This window comes from Tribolium madens, unplaced genomic scaffold (assembly GCF_015345945.1).
Source record: "Tribolium madens isolate multiple individuals breed KSU strain unplaced genomic scaffold, Tmad_KSU_1.1 Scaffold_20;HRSCAF=117;Tcas5.2_LG4, whole genome shotgun sequence".
Classification (NCBI taxonomy): domain Eukaryota; kingdom Metazoa; phylum Arthropoda; class Insecta; order Coleoptera; family Tenebrionidae; genus Tribolium; species Tribolium madens.
In genome coordinates this window covers 12959748-12972652 of record NW_025400985.1, presented here as the reverse complement: position 1 = coordinate 12972652, position 12905 = coordinate 12959748, and the positions used below count along the sequence as shown (strand labels likewise).

The window sequence follows — 12905 nt, the reverse complement described above, 5'->3', positions numbered from 1 at the left end:
AATCATTTCCGCAATTGGAGTAGTACCAAATAATTTAAAAGTTAATCTTGAACTTTTAAAATTAAATTCAAATTTAATTATTGAGATTCAAAAAGCAGTCCTCTTAAAAACTTGTAATATTGTTAGGAAATGTCTCAATATTAACGAAATTCATAATAACATAAATAATAATTTAATTAATAGTAATTCATTAAGTTGCGAGGCGGAAGATCTGTAGTGACGCTAGATTGGGAAATTTAGGGGTTTTTTCTTACATTAATCTCATTTCAAACAATTCATCAACATCATTACTTGATAGCAATATCCGTAATGGTGAATCTTGCCTGACTGCAGGTCTAAACCGCCGGGTCAGTGGAGTGTAAAGGTTGTGGAAATTATTTGTCAGGGAATTATGTCTTGCATAACCGTCTGTCAAATGGTTTCTACTTCTTTTGCCGGGTCAAATAATAAAATATGTATTTTATAAGTATAATTACTTCAATCTTAATTTTAGGCTGAATTAAGGCAATTTGTTATATGTTCAATCGATTTGGCTTAATTTTAAGTTGGGAATTAACCGAAATCAAAGTATTTCAACCAAATACTGGCTTTAATAAGAGTTTTCTTCCACAATAAAGCAATTTGAGCTATTTTCAATTCAATTTTGCTCGATTTTAATATAGAAATAACTCAAAATTAATGTATTTTGTAAATATAATTGCTTCAATCTTAATTTTAGGCTGAAATAAAGTAATTTGTGATATGTTCAATCGATTTGGCTCAATTTTAAGTTGAGAATTAACCTAAATCAAAGTATTTCAACCAAATACTGGCTCTAATAAGAGTTTTCTTCTAAAATAAAGCAATTTGAGCTATTTTCCATACAATTTTGCTCGATTTTATTACAGAATTAATTCAAAATTAATGTTTTTATTAAAATAATTGCAAATCAAGCAAAGTTGGATTGAAAATAGCTCAAATTGCTTTATTTTGGAAAAAAACTCGATTTGGCTCAATTTGAAGTTGGGAATCAACCTGACTCAAAGTATTTCAACTAAGCACTGACTTCAGTAAGAGTTTTCTTCCAAAATAAAGCCATTAAGCTATTTTCAATCCAATTTTGCTCAATTTTAATACAGAATTAATTCAAAACTAATGTTTTTTTATTAAAATAATTACTTCAATTAAAATTTTAGGCTAAAATAAAGCAATTTGAGCTATTTTCAATTTAATTTTGCTCGATACTGCTACTCATTTTGTATTTTTGATACCGTTTAATTTTTTTTTAATTTGAGTTATTAATTAAGTTTGTTAGTTTAAGCGATGAAGTTTGATATGTAACTCGATAGGGTTCTGATAACATTTAAAAAACTACCCCTAACCTAAATTTTAAGATTAAAATTTGAAATTTTGAATAAATATAGCATTTTTTATTGTGAATAAAAAACTTTAATTAAAAAAAAGGTTCAATATTATAGAATGCTTTTTTAATATGCTAAAAGATCTACTGTTTAAAAAAAAATATAAAAAAATGCAGTTTTTAAGCACTTTGTTTTTCCAAATGCAGCCGTTATAAACAAGATATAAAATAAAATCATTTTAGGTGCCAATAAGTAGGTATAAAATTAAAGTAATTTTCGCCCGACCAAAAACGGTGGTTAAACTTCCCTATAGGTGTAGGTTTTTATAGGGTATGTGTCATAGCTAGGTTGAAAAGTCAGAACTCATTTTTTTTAAGGGGTGCTATTGTTTGTGTAATGTCACATTAAAGTAAATAAAACAAATTAATGTTGTGTATTTTTTTTGATGACATGACCTGATTTTTTTGTATATTGGGGGTTGTTAAAACCTATTTTAAGAGGTGAAAAGTAGTTTAGGGTAGTTTCAACCCCAATGCAATTTTGCTCACTAATTAATAAAATTTTAAAAAAGTCAAAATATTAATAAACATTTTGTTTTTTAAAACTATTAGTAGGACAATTATATTTTGGTTTGTTTAGGGATTTTTGAAATTCTTGCTCTCGTTCTACAGCCCTTTCCTCCCATCCGCGATCTAAATCCTTCATCCATTCAGCATGGTGGGCCTTGAACAGATGGTTTGAAAGCCGACGGGCTAAGCATTTATGATATGGATTGTACGAGCACTGTAGTACTATTTCTAAAAAAAAAAAATAACCAACTACATTTTATACAAAAATTATTACATACCATCTTCCTCACTGTAATAATTAACTGAATTTGAATTGAAGCTCATGATGATAATTGTGACGATTATTTGAATTTAATAGCAATTCAAAAACTATACTCACTTAAACCATTTATTGACATATTTATTTCAATGTCCCCACTCATCAAACATGCCCCTTCTTTGACTCCCACCAGGTTTTTAAGTAGAAGGGTTTCGATTAACTCCGTTTAACTTCAGAAAAATGTATACCGTTTAATCAGGGCCGCGCTGGGTACCACCGACGCCTGGGTGCAGTTTACCACTTTGCCGCCCCCTTGACAATACTTGAAGAACCTAAGTGATTGCAGAATAAAATAAAGTGAAACACTTAATTGACAATAGTCAATAATTCTTCATTTTGTGAATAACGTTCTATACAAAAAATACATTTAAACATAAAAATTAACAAATTTAATCACCTAACCAGCCGACACTAAACAAAATAGTAGATAACAAAATATCTACGTAGGTACAATACTCGCATTTGCAAAAAAACTAAGAGTAGAAAAAGTACGAGTATAAGGCGAGATTTTAATGATTTTATGTTTGCAAAATCTGTTATATCTACTAGAAATACTCAGTTCCTTGCAAACTTTGCTTTCGATTGAAATAATTGTCAAATTGTTCAACCGTTTTGGACTCATTGATGATCTTAAATAATTTTTTATCAAATTTAATTTGGAAAAGCTTCGTTCACCTTCAGCCACCGTTACCGGCAAGGTTAACAAAATTCTAAACGCGATGGCAGTATTAGGAAAATTGTCGATTAATTCATTTTTGTAAATATACTCCAGTATTTGAAGTGGGGTGGTTATATTACTTGTTACAATTACCTCTAATTCATCCACTAAATCTCCGCCTTAATGTTTTTTTTTATTTCCGTCAGTTATTAGTTTTACTTGTAAATCTGTGCAATATTTTACTCTGGTATTTTTATCATAATAATTGAAATCCTGTATGATATAAAGAAAGTTAAAAGTGTCATTATACATATTCTTTTATTAAATTGAACCTTTCATTTGACGACACAATCGCGGTATCTGAAAAATAAAAACTGATTTTAAAGTTTTTTTCGAGAACTGAAATTGGTTCAACACCATGTTTATAAACAAAAATTCTCTTTTTGACCTCTTTCTAATGGTGGAAGCTTCTGGAAAGCTTGGCTCAGGTTCTAAATCTGCAGATATTTCTTTTGCAGTTACGAGTACTTCGTCAAATTCTCTCTCTGACCCTTTTGTGTCTAAATATTTATTTAAATTTTCCAAATGCTCTACGTATGTATGTAGGTAGTAATGCTAATAACGTATTTGCAATATTTTGCTAACAATATTAATTTTGGCTAAGATATCGTGTCAAATGACTGTCGAAACAGTAAATGTAAATGAACTGATTTTTTTGTATAAATTTTTATTGTATGGATCAATTTCTCTAAAAATTTTACCAACTCTGCACAAAAAAAATTATTCGCGGATGCCAACTATAGCTTTACGGCTTTGAAACCATAGTTGATGTATTTTGTAATTACCAAACTTTTAGAGAAAATCTTTGTGCCTCCCCCTTGACCTGCCGCCCGAGTTCGGTGCACTACTGGCACCAGGGTTGGCGCGGCCCTTCGTTTAATTTTTATATTAGAAAAGTAATTGTTTTTGTTATTCTCTTACTCTTTTTATCGCTTTATAAATAAGAACGGTGTTTCAATAACATCATTGTATGTGCATGTGCTACGTTTCACTTTTTTGTTAAACTTCAATGGAAACCGTCACCAGTTTATGTAAACGAGTATTAAAAGTGGTACGAGAATATTATTCAAAATTAAAAACTTTGGATGAGTTAAATACATTTCAAATTCATATAAATAATTCAATCAAAATTGTTCATAAAGCAATAAAAAACAAATTGCATTATGATAATATATAGGAGTCACTTCATTCTTTAGAATCTAGTTTATCATATTTAAAGTATTATTGTTTAAAACTGAAAAAACTTAAACAGAATTTAATCTTGAAGACAGGTGGAAAACTTTTAACTACTAAATTAAAACGAAAATATTCTAATGTAAAATGGGAAAATATTGAATCAGCTTTTAGTGGAAGAATTCGTACTGGTTTTATTTCAACATTAAATATAAAAGACCCTTTAATTTTTTTCACTAAAGCTTTTAAGAGTTTTTCAATTAAAATTAATCAAATCTTAAAGGAGTCAATGATAAAAGTAAATGTAATTTTCAGTGCTTATTTTATAAAACCTCAAACTGATGAAATTGATATAAAAAGCTTTTGCACAAAAAATCTTCCAATTGACTCTTCAACCAACTTAAATCGGTGGTACAAAGAAAATGTTATCGATAAATTAATGAATAAATTAGAAGAGTTTGCAGAAAAGGATTCTGGATGGGCTCTTCATGAAATTATAGGACTTAAAGTAAACATTAACAGATACGATCCACTAAAAGTAGGTGTTTTAACATTTGTTACTGTACCAAATTTTATTAAAAATAAGCATGCAGTAATTAATGTTTTTTGTGGTCAATTGTGTCTGCTTTGTATCCTGCAAAAAAAATTCTAATAGAATTTCTTCCTATCCTCATTTTAAAGGTGTGTTAAAATATGAAAATATACAATTTCCAATTACAATTAAAGACGTTAAAAAGTTTGAAAAACTTAACAATCTTGCAATTAACTTATATTGTTTTGAAGGTTCTAAGATTTTGCCTTGTTCATTAAATTCACAAAATTATAAAAATGATGAAACTAAAGTTATTAATTTATTAATGTTGCCAATTACTACAAAACCAAATTTGTCATTTTTTCTGAAGAGTCTCTACTTTATCATTTTGTGTGGATTAAAAATTTATCGCGTTTGTTGTCTAAACAATTATCAAATCATAATAAGAAATGTTTTGTTTGTGAGAGATGTTTAAATTCTTTCACCACTAACAATCTACTACAGAACCATTTACGTTATTGTCTAAAGTCAAACCAATGTTGTGTCAAAGTACCTGATAKAACAAGAAAATTCTTACAGTTCAAAAATCAATTTTACAAAGAAAAAGTTCCTTTTGTTATATATGCAGATTTAGAAAGTATTTTAGAAAAACCATCTGCATCAGACAGTAATAATTGTTTTACAAAATCTAATTCTATGATATATCAAAACCATGTTGCATTTAGCGTAGCTTATTATCTAAAGTGCTCTTTCAACGATTCATTCTCTAAATTTAATATTTATCGTGGCAAAGATTGCATACAGTGGTTTGTTAAAGAATTGCATGAAATTTCACTATTTRGTAATGAACAGCCTGAAATAATTTTACCTATGACAACAACAACTTCAACAACAACAACAAATGATAAGTGTCACATCTGCAAACAAACATTTCACTCAAATCAAATTAAAGTACGAGATCATAATCATTAAACTGGAAAGTTTCGTGGATTTGCACATCAGACTTGTAACTTAAATTACAAAGATGCTCATTACATCCCTGTTGTTTTTCATAACTTAAGTGGATATGATGCTTACTTTATAATTAAAGAACTATCAACACAGTTTCAAGGAACAATCAAGTTACTTCCTATTAATAAAGAAAAATATATTTCTTTTACTAAACATGTTACAGGCACAAACGTTTCTTTACGATTTGTTGATTCGTTTCGTTTCATGTCTCAAGCTTTAGGAAAACTTTCATCAAACTTACAAAACAATCAAAAATCTATAACTAAATTATTTTGTAATACGGACGAAAAATTTTTGTTATTAACCAAAAAAGGTATATTTCCATATGATTACATTGATTCATTTGAACGTTTAGAAGAAACCAGTTTACCTTGTAAAGAAGCGTTTTACAGTGAACTTACTGAAAAACCCATAAGTGACAGCGACTATTATCATGCTAAAAAAGTCTGGGATTGCTTTCATATTAAAACAATTGGAGAGTATGCTGACTTGTACTTAAAGACTGATGTGCTTTTACTTGCTGATGTTTTTGAAGCTTTTCGTGATACATGTAAAAACATATGATTTAGATCCTTTACATTATTACACCGCTCCTGGTCTTACATTCGATGCGATGCTCAAAACTACAAATATAATATTATAACTTTTGATAGATATTGATCAAATATTATTTATAGAAAAAGGGATAAGAGGTGGTGTATCACAGTGTTCAAACAGATATGCAAAAGCTAATAACAAATATATGAAAGAAAATTTTAATCCAAATTTAGACAGCAAGTACTTAATGTATTTTGATGTAAATAATTTATATGGTGCAGCAATGTCAGAATATTTTCCGTATGGTAAATTTGAGTTTCTAGAAATTTTCAACATTCAACAAATATTAAATACAGCTAATACTTCGGATGTTGGTTACATAATTGAATGTGATTTAGATTATCCTATTTACCTACATGATCTGCATAGCGATTTACCACTGGCACCTGAACATATAGTGCCACCAAATTCTACATCTAAAATTAAAAAACTGCTTTCAACATTGTTTCCAAAGAGGAACTATATTTCATTATAGAAATTTAAAAATGTACTTAGAACTGGGAATGAAATTGACTTAGGTTCACAAAGTTTTAAAATTTAATCACCTTGGCTTAAACAATATATTGACTTGAATACTAAACTTAGACAACAGGCTAAAAATGATTTTGAAAAAGATTTTTATAAATTAATGATTAATGCTATTTATGGTAAATGTATGGAGAATGTTAGAAAACATAGAGATATTCGATTGGTAACGAAATGGGATGGTGGACGCTGGGGATTGCGCGCATTAATTTCAAAACCTAATTTTCATAGCTCGATTATTTTTGATGAAAATATTGTTGTTGAAATGAATAAATTAGAAGTTTATTTGAARAAACCTATATATGTTGGTTTTAGTATTTTGGATATTTCAAAAATCTTTTTATATCATTTTCATTATAACTATATTATTAAAACCTTTCAAACCTCTGCAAAATTACTTTACACCGATACTGACAGTTTAATTTATGAATTTAAAGTTGATGACGGTTATCGATACATCAAAAATGATTTTCACCTTTTTGATACCTCAGATTATGATGTTAACAATGTTTATAATATTATACAAAGAAACAAAAAAATACCCGGTCTTATGAAAGATGAAAACAATGGTAAAATTATGCTAGAATTTGTTGGTTTAAGATCAAAAATGTATGCTTACACTGTTGATGATAATAAATCAAAAGAGCATTTAGTTAAAAAATCAAAATGATCTACAAAATCCTCAATAAAAGCTATAACTTTTAATGATTATAAAAACTGTTTATTTGATCAAACAATTTTAGAAAAAGTACAAAAATCAATAAGATCTAAAAATCACAAGGTCTCATCTGTAAAACAGAAAAAAAATTGTTTTAAGTCCATTTGATGATAAACGTACTGTTAATTTTGATACAACTGACACTAAGCCTTGGGGCTACATATACCAAGCGACATCTAACAGAGAAGTAGAAGAAAGTAACAATAACAATAACTAAAGTTTGTATCAACGTAAGCAAATAATGGAAAGGATATTAACTACAAAATAAGGTGCGCTATACGAACCAACAACACAAATAATTTTATTTTATTGTTATTGCAGTGCTAACCAGTGTTTTCAAGATAGAGCTTTTGTTACAAATCAAAATCGAAGCCCAAGGTGCTCTTCAGAAAATTTACGTAAAACATTTGAATAACCTGATCCTGTATGAAGACAGTCACCAAACAAAACTTAATCTTTTTACTTTAATGAGCCGGGAAGACTTTATTGTTCCAAGTGAAATTTTTATGAAGATGCCTGTTTACATCAAGAATATTAATGTTGATATATTTGTAAAACTATTACAGAAAAGAAAATATTTGGATAAGTATGTACGCACGTTTATCGATGAAAGAAAATGTAAGCGTACTTTCTTATTCGAAAATATATTCTTTGTTAACTGCTTATGGTTTACAAAAGAATGTATCGCATATCTCTTAAATTTATTGTCTAACCACAATTTGCAAAATATTTATACAAAGGAATTTCCATTGTTAAATATTTTGCAATTTCATAAAACTGTTGTATCATGCTTTGATTAATTTGTTTCATACTTAGCCGACTATAAAAAGCTTCAGAAAGCGGTTCTAGCTCTGAAGTTACATAAAGATATTCTGTATAGATTTAAGCCTGAAGAAAATGCTAAACACTCTGAAATTTTACAATGGGTAAAAGCAAATATATCCAAAGGAGACAACAATCCAGAAGCTAAGCTTGGTTGGACTTGTGGTCCAGATTCAACAAGATGGCCATCAACAAAGCTTCAGGATTATAAAGAAACTTTAAGCCTGTTGACATTATTATCTATTCAATAAAAAAAACACTTTATTACTTTTAATTTTGTTTTATTTATTACTTTCCATACATACATTCTTAAGATACTACAAATACCTTGGTTAGTACTAATCATATAAATAATAAACTAAAATATAATATAAATTATATAATAATACAAGCAAATAAAAATGCTCATAACCTATCTAACTAAACTTATTATGTTTTTAATTGGTATATATTTAGCAATTCTATCATGCAAAATTAAACAAAATGCAGTTGTTTGATCAGGTACATTTACACCTGTTTCAAATTCAATTCTAATATCTACTGCACTTCTTTTTAATTCTTCGTTTTGTTTAGAGCAATCAACCACTACAATTGGTGCAATATTTTTAAACTCCTTTGGAGTAAGAATAGGTTCACTTTCTTTAAAAAGAAATGAATTTTGAAAATTAGTAAACATTTCATATAAGAGAGCATACTGGTTGTTACTGAAATTTATATTTAAATTGTCATATAAATAATGAGTATCATTAAGGAAAACTTTTATATTTCTTAAATAACAATAATCAAAGCGACTACAATTTTTTGTTAATTGATTTTTTCTGTATGTTTGAAATGCGAACATTATATATTGAGGTTTTTCTATAGCAGATTTTATAGCCCATGTATTTGGGGTAAAACTGGATATTCATGTAATTCTCGACTTCGAAAAGGAATGTACAATTCTTGCACTTTTAACAACATCTAATAATCTTAATTGTTCCTTTATTGCTTTTATAATATGAGGAACCCTCCATGATATTTTTTCTAAAGACAAATTTATTGTCTTGTCATGATCATTTTGAAGATAAAATGCATTATTATCAGTACTACTGCGACGTATTACTAACTCTTGCCGAGCGTTTACTAAAACTTCACACAAACCCAAAACCATATGAAGTGGAATTATAACATCAAAACTGCCAGTCGTAACATCAATAATTGTAGATTTTTCTTTTGGAAACAAACCACTATTTTGAAGAACCTTACTTTGTGATTCGTTGTATGTTGCATAGCCTTTTAAAACAGACACAATTCCTGGATTTCTAACAGTATCTACAGGATCTCCTGATATTTCATACCGAATTTCATCAAATAAAAATAAAATTCCCATTGTCTTTACCATACACTTTTACTTTTCCTTGAACATGTAATGTACTGTACCATGGTAAAGTGTATATATCCTGTTGTTATATTGGAATTCTAATTTCATCATTATTGTTGAAAGAACTGGATGCATAAGGTGAATGAATACGTTTTTCAGCATAAGCAATTGCTGTATCAAATAATGGTGGCTCTTGAACATTAAGAATTTGAAAATTCATTCTATTAAATTTATACTTTTACTCGAAATCCTAAAGATTTTAAAAACAAACGGTTTTCTGTAGTTAACCCTTTCACGTTTTTTACTCGACTACAAATTTTATTGGTCTTTGACTTATTTATATTATTATCATTATAAGCTGCACCAATTCTATTATTAACATTAAACACTATTCTCATTGCCGAAACGTTATTTTATTTTACGTAAATGCAACCTTACTGTTAGCACTTCTTCTCTAAAACTGACAATATTTCCATCTTGATCAGTTATTTTAATTGTTATCTCATCTATTTGTTTAGTGTTAATTGGAAGATAAACAACACTAGAAGGTGTTTCTATTATTTTGTAGCCAGGTGGTACACAAGGAAAAAATTCATGAATAACATGTACTTTTTGACCATTACGAAACGCACCACATACAATATTACATTCAACACATAATGCATTTACTTTGAATATTTTACAAGTATTATCCGATATATGTTTTTTGTTTGCTTTTAGTCTATTACTGTTAAAACCTAGTAAACCACCAATAGAGTCACTTTGAAAAGTCAATATCAAGACTACATTTAATTTCACATTTTAAAGTATTGTTATTACCTTCTATAATTAAAATAGGTTTTTGCATATAGTGTTTGGTTTTTAATGATTCTTGTTTAACATATGTTACAAGTTCTTTATTTAAAAAAGCATTGAGCTCATCAATTTCATAAGAGCCTTCAGGAATTGTAATAAAACCTTTTGTTTGATTTTGTAAAGTAAAATAAAATTTATTATTTGAATTGGTAACGTTTTCTATTAAATTAAATGTTTCTAGATTTATTAAACCTAAAACATATTCACTGGTATCTAATATCAAAGGCGGATAATATTTACTTGAAAGTACTGAACTAGTTCCTGTTAAAGTAAATTGTAACAGACATGATACAAACACATATAAAGAACTATGATAAACTGAAAACGATCCACATATGTCACTAAATATTATAGTTGTACAAAAATTTTAAACATAAGTGTCCACAAATTACTGTATTAAACTGTTGTAATCTTTCATGATTGTATACTATTTCACACTTATTTTTTTTGTTTAAATATTTAACTAATTTTATCGGTGGTGGTAAGTTACCAAAACTATCAAAATAAAGGGCTTTATTATTAGTTTTTTTTATAAGTAGTCCAATGAGTTCCTTCACCTCTCTCATCATCTAAATTTATGATACCCGTCTCGTTGACATTTGGACCTGACTTAGGCAATGAATCTTTCATAAATACTCCTCTAAAATTTTTAATTCTTATTAGTTGTGTAAATTTTTTCAAATCAACGTTAGTTAGAGCGCGTTTTGGAAGCTCTATAAGAATGTTTTCGGTGATTTCCATGGTCCTAAAAAAAGACCGTTTCCTTTTTTATAGGGTTTCAGAAACAAACCTTTTCCCGATTTATTTAATGCAATTGCTTCCATACTTTGATTATGTCTTTGGGTTTCTTTAAGTTGTTCTTTAGCTTCATTTACTGCTTTCGCAATCGCAGCGGCACCACCACTTAATGATCCTAAAGCACCCAATGCCGTAAAAATTGGAGAATAAGTGACAAAAATCCTCCAGTTTTGGGTACAGAAATTATGCGTGTATGTTTAATTGGAGTTTTATGTTTTGCAGATTTTACGGCTTTTACTGCGGCTTTTATGACATCGATATTTTTTTTTAATTGCAGTTTTTGCAATTTTTTTTAAATCATTGAAACCTAAACCTTGTCTACTTTTTTTAAATTTCGTTTTTGGGCGCTGATAATTTTTTATTGATAAACAACCCATTCCAAGTGTTAACTTAGCTTTCATTGCAGATGCAACACCCAAAGCTGCAGTTTTTTCTCCCAAAGAAGAATTGGAAGAATGTAATCTAGGCTTCGCTTTCTCTAATAAAAGACGGTCTGCTTTATATCGATTATGTAAATCTAAACTATTATTGTAAGCGATGTCGTGCTCTTTGCAGGCTTCGTCTAAAGCATTAACTCCTTGATCTCCTCTTGCAAGCCGTTTTGTTAATTTTGTTCCTGGACCACAATAATTATAACCAGGAATATGAAGTTCAATGGGTAGCTTGTTTATCACCGAATTTAGAACACCTCGGCGAGTATATCTCTTTTTAACTGAGCTTACTTGACTACTAAGATTTTGCATTTTTACTGCACTATATATAGACTCCTATTAAACTTAGGTTTTAACAAACAAAACTCAACTAAAAAATAACTAGTTGTAATTAGAATATTTATAGTTCAAAGAAGTTTTCTTTATTAGTTTTATACAAAATGCGAATTGTTCAACAACCAATAACGCTACAAGTGTCAAACAATGATTTTAAAACTATTAACAAAAACAGGGAGAACTTTTTCCGTCAACTATACGTTGTCTTATTGTAGGACCATCAAACTGTGGTAAAACCAATACAATGATAAGTTTAATTGAGCATCCTAATGGGTTTCGATTTGAAAATGTATATATATTTTCAAAATCGTTATTTCAACCAAAATATCAGTATTTGGAAACGTTATTAAAACCCATACAAGGAATGAGCTATTTTACATTTAATGATCTAGAAAATAATATTCCCTCTTCTTCAAAAGTTAAACCTAATTCTATAATAATATTTGATGATGTAGCTTGTGATATACAAAATGTTATGAGAGAATATTTTAGTATGGACAGACATAAAAATATTGACTGTTTCTATTTGTGTCAGACTTATACCAAAATTCCGAAACAACTAATTAGAGACAATGCAAATTTCTTAATATTGTTTAAACAAGATGACTTAAATTTACTTCATATTTATAAAGACAATGTTAGTTCAGATCTGACTTTTGAAGAATTTAAAAAAATGTGTCATTTATGTTGGCAAGATAGATACAATTTTTTAGTAATTGATAAAGAAAAAAAATTTAATAATGGAGATTATAAAAAATTATTTGATTGCTTTATACAACCTTAATTTTAGTAAGAAAAAGT

General features: G+C 28.4%; 1 protein-coding gene across 5 annotated transcripts in view; it reads left to right on the top strand.

Annotated features, from left to right (window-relative positions):
- LOC123005922 (phenoloxidase-activating factor 2-like) overlaps nucleotides 1–12905 on the top strand; it is a 45521-nt gene that overhangs the window by 9009 nt on the left and 23607 nt on the right. For 2 of the 5 annotated variants that reach the window (XM_044399989.1, XM_044399988.1), the window contains exons 2-3: nucleotides 11744–11828; nucleotides 11893–12033. The exons of the other annotated variants lie outside the window; for them this stretch is intronic. The gene's annotated coding sequence lies outside the window, so the exon portion shown is untranslated. The remainder of the gene's footprint in view (nucleotides 1–11743; nucleotides 11829–11892; nucleotides 12034–12905) is intronic. 5 annotated transcript variants of the gene reach the window in all.